The 4,792-nt window shown below is 47.9% G+C and overlaps 1 pseudogene; it reads right to left on the bottom strand.

Annotated features, from left to right (window-relative positions):
* Window positions 1-216: 216 nt before the first annotated feature.
* Window positions 217-4,475, bottom strand: LOC119888106 (annotated as a pseudogene).
* Between the last annotated feature and the right edge of the window lie 317 nt (window positions 4,476-4,792).

Below are 4,792 nucleotides of genomic sequence, written 5' to 3'. Positions count from 1 at the left end.
ATCTTCCCTAATGAATCTCGGTCGCTCTACATGGACAGCAAAAACCGTTATAACCTATACCATATTACAGATGACACGTCACGTGATTTTGCACCATTAATCAAACGTTTTTAACCATCAAACATGTTGTCTGCCATGTTTCTACGTGTAAGACATAGATGCTTTTTATCTCCTCTGTTTGGACGTCTTTCCCTCCGCAGCACAGAAACAGATCCATTCAGTCTTCTGACCACTTTATTATTATTAAAGGAAAATAAACTTTACAGAACACAACTCCCTGTGAGTGTAACTTTATACAGAGGGCGATATAGAGCAGCCAGGCTAGCTGTTTACAGTCTTTATGCTAAGCTAATCTAAGCACAGACATGAGAGAAGCATCTATCTGAACAGAGAGGGAGAAGAGGAAGTGTTGCCTCCTCCTCAACCCACAGACACCAGCACTGTGCTCCTGCAGAGGCCCCTCCCCCTGCAGAGGCCCCTCCTCCTCGCACCTTCGCAGGCCTAAAACACAAACGTTTCCACAGCAAGAAGCAGCTAACACCAGAAGCTAACACCAGAGGCTAACACCAGAGGCTAACACCAGACACGGCCCCTCAGCTGCACCACGAGGCCCCTCTCAGGGTCTCCAGCCGCGGGTTGACTGTGTGTGAGTTTCCAGTTTTAAATAAAGTTTTATGTCCTGCTGACGTCATCAGTCAGTCAGTCATTAAGACTCGTCAGCGTTCAGACTACATTCACATGTGAGTTCAGGGACGGGGCTCAGAGGTCACGAGGGTCCACGGTTGCTATGGCGCTGGGAAAAACAGCTGTCACTCGAACAGAGCAGGCACGATGTCACTGGTTACCGTAGAAACACCATGGTGAGAAGACCTGAGAGAGACGGACACACAGGTGAGTCCTCATATGGTCGTACAGGTCTGCGTGTGTGTGTGTGTGTGTAACAGGGTGTGTGTGTTACCCAGTGTGTAGGCGCAGACCAGCTTCTGATTGGCGGAGACGTGCAGGCAGCGTGGAACCACGGAGCCGCTGTCAGAGTGGAGGGGGAGCATCAACACTGCGACACACAGCACCGCCGCCAAAACACACACCACCCACTGAGACACGCCGCGCACAGCTGCTCAGCACGCACACACACAGAGGAAAGGTTTTACAGTCAAGTTCACAACAACTAATCAACTACACGTCCCAGAGTGCACTGCTGCCCCCCCTCCCAGTCTCACCTGTGCAGGCGGGCAGCTGCAGGTGTGTGTGAGGGCAGCAGCAGAGGAGACAGGGGAGTCTGAGGAGGCGGCGCCCTCTGCTGGCCTCCTCCAGGTGTCCTCCTCTTCGACCTCTCATCCTCTTCCTCCTCCTCCTCTCCCCCTCCTACTCCTCCCCTCAGCTCGGCCCAGATCTCCCGTCCTCCCACCTGCCCTCCTCCTCTCACCTCCAGACGGAACCGGTCCCTGCGGTCCCAGTTACGAGGGGACACGTCCAGGTGCCGCACCACCCTGACAGGAAGATACCAAAATACTGAAAACACGAAGGTACCAGAGACACGTGGTCGACAGGGACACTCCCTAAAACCTTTTTATTTTTTAACACAAAAATCTCAGACAGCTGCCAATATAGAGCGAAAAAAACATTTCACACCTGAAAGTTAGTAACGAAAAGTTAGGAAAATTAATTAATTAATTACACTGCACGGTTGTAATTCCAGCAGCTTGCTTATTTATGAAAACATCTGGACATCAAACCTCCTCTCACCTGTCCTGGACGTCCTCTCACAGCTGTTAGATTTTCTTTGTGAACTTCAGATGTTTTTATTAAAGTTCAGATGTTGAAGTAGAAGATGGGATTTAATGTTTTTGCTTTTACTTTGTTTTAATCGTGGGATTTTACTGGTCTCTGTGTCGACTACTGCATTTATGGTCTAAGATTTATTGTTCACCAGGTAGAACGAACTGGCGGGATCACTGGACACAAAAATGACTGGTGTGATGATATAAAGACTAAGAGATGTGAGATCAGACATTTAGCATGAAGTCTTGTCACGGTCTCTTCTGGTCTTCGTTATCAGAGATCAGGGCCCCGTTTCAGAAAGCGGGTTTAGTGAAAACTCGGAGTAAGTTGAGCCTCAGATCAGATGAACTCTGGGTCTGTAACCCCGGAAACTTACGCTGTGAACCAAACCTGCTCGGGAGGAGTTTAGGTTCAACTACGCCGAGTTTTCTCTGACTTCCTATCTGTCATCGATGTAACGACAGATCTCTGCACATTGTGGATTTATCCTCAGCACAGAACAAAATCTATAAGCTACACGTCCTTTATAACTTTATCAAACTGATCAGTGAACAGTAATCTTTGATTTTGTAGTCGCACTGATTGGAAAGTTCCTATCGTAGGCATTAATAAAATACAAGACGAGCAAGATAGACGTCCAAAATTTTAATCTATTGACACATTTTCCACTGCAAAAAGTACTTAATAGTCTAACCTGCTGGGTGTGACTTTACTATCACACGTTCACGAGTAAACTGTGTCTTAGATTTGATCTATTTTCATAATCAGGTAGCCGATCGCCACCGGCATTTAGTCCCGTCGGGTTACAGCTTAATAAATAGAGCCTTCCTATTTAAAATGTAATGGGCTGCAGCACTTTTTCATTAAGAAAAGTCCAGTCTGGTAAATGATGAATGAGCAACGCTGTGTAGACTAGTTAACGTATCGATCCTTCACGCCTACGTTTTAGAGCCAATCAGGGTCCGTGTTGGCAGCATTCATATTTCTAGCGCCACCCGATTAAAATGGAGGCTCTGCCTTTATTTACCCGTTGCCATGGTGAATCGTAGTATCGGAGCTCCATCGATGAGGCTTTTTTTCATCCCCACGCACGCACTTCCATCAGGCTCAACATACTCAGAGCTGACTGAACTTATTCTGATCAGAACCCGTTTCCCACCTCAGAGCTCAGAGTTTGATACGCCTGCTTTCTGAAACGGGCCCCGGCTCTCCGAGGAACGTTTGTTTACTCTCTTGACTGGCGAGTTACTGATACTGGGTGGTAGAGCTGCAACAGAAAATTAATGACTATTTTGATAATCGATTAATCGTTTCAGTGACAAATTGTCAGATTTCATCTTCTTAAATGTGAGGAACTGCTGCTAGTTTTAGTCACGTCTGACAGTAAATGAAGAGTCGTGGTAGTTTCGGTCTGTTTGAACAAAAGAAGCAATTTTAAGACGTCACTTTGGAAAATTGTGATGAGCAATTTTTTTTTAACAGTTTCTTAACATTTTATTGACTAAACGACCGGTCGATTAATCATGAAAATAATCGCCACCATTGTGTCGGGAGTAGAAGCAACAGTACAAGTAGTAGAAGAAGTAGTAATATAAAGTACTATTCGGCGTACTTACAGGTCGACGCAGGACTTAGCTCTGACGCTCCCTCTGCCTCCACCACTCTGTAGAGAGCTGGAGCTGTACACAGCACTGAGAGAGAGACAGGCTGTTAACTTACAGACAGACAGGTAGAGAGAGAGAGAGAGAGTGAACAGGTGACAGACAGGTGAACAGGTAACAGACAGGTGAACAGGTGAACAGACAGGTGAACAGGTAAACAGGTAACAGACAGGTGAACAGACAGGTGAACAGGTAAACAGGTAACAGACAGGTGAACAGACAGGTAGAGAGAGAGAGAGAGAGTGAACAGGTGAACAGACAGGTGAACAGGTAACAGGTGAACAGACAGGTGAACAGACAGTGAACAGACAGGTGAACAGGTGAACAGACAGGTGAACAGACAGGTGAACAGACAGGCAAACAGGTCAGTGTAAACAGACAGGTGACAGACAGGTGAACAGGTGAACGACAGGTGAACAGACAGGTGAACAGGTAACAGACAGGTGAACAGGTGAACAGACAGGTGAACAGGTAAACAGGTAAACAGACAGTGAACAGACAGGTGAACAGACAGGTGAACAGACAGGTAAACAGACAGGTGAACAGACAGGAACAGGTGAACAGACAGGTGAACAGGTGAACAGTGAACAGACAGGTGAAAGTGAACAGACAGGTGAACAGACAGGTGAACAGGTAAAGACAGGTGAACAGGTGAACAGACAGGTGAACAGACAGGTGAACAGGTAACAGACAGGTGAATAGACAGGTGAACAGACAGGTGAACAGACAGGTGAACAGACAGGTGAACAGGTAAACAGGTGAACAGGTAAACAGGTAAACAGGTGAACAGGTAAACAGGTACTGACTCTTGAAGCTCAGGCTGAAGCTGTAGGGGTTGTACAGAGTCAGGACTCTCCTGTGGGAGCTCCTCTGCTCCGAGTAGAACAGCAGCTCGGAGGGGAACAGGAAGACCGGCAGGGGGACGCCGCGCGTCTCGCCACCCGCGTCCCCCCCTGCCTGCCTCACCACCGCCTGGCCCCGGTCCCCTCTCCGGCCCCCCTGCTCCGCCGCCCGCCCTGCCCCGTCCGTCATGGCTGCCTCCTTCTCATCGGTCCGCGCTGTGTGGTGCCCCACGCGCAGGCATGATCCGAGCGCTGTCATTGGACGCCTTCTTGGCGTGATGTCACAGCATCGCCACCTGCTGCAGGTAGAGGAAGAAATAAAGGTACTTTAAGTTAAATGTCTCAACTATTTTCATAGAGCACATAGATAGTTTTAATCAGTTCCCTCCTCTAACTGAGCTGGTTAGAAAAGTCTCTGACCTGATGATATTGATCACGTGATCAGATCATTTCCGGTGTTTACCTTTCTGTTATTCCACCTTAAGGAGGATCAGGTTCCTCTCTCTC

Source organism: Micropterus salmoides, unplaced genomic scaffold, assembly GCF_014851395.1.
Source record: "Micropterus salmoides isolate LMB-PRFRI ecotype aquatic unplaced genomic scaffold, ASM1485139v1 Ms_hic_scaffold_490, whole genome shotgun sequence".
Lineage (NCBI taxonomy): Eukaryota > Metazoa > Chordata > Actinopteri > Centrarchiformes > Centrarchidae > Micropterus > Micropterus salmoides.
This window is presented reverse-complemented; position numbering and strand designations above follow the sequence as displayed.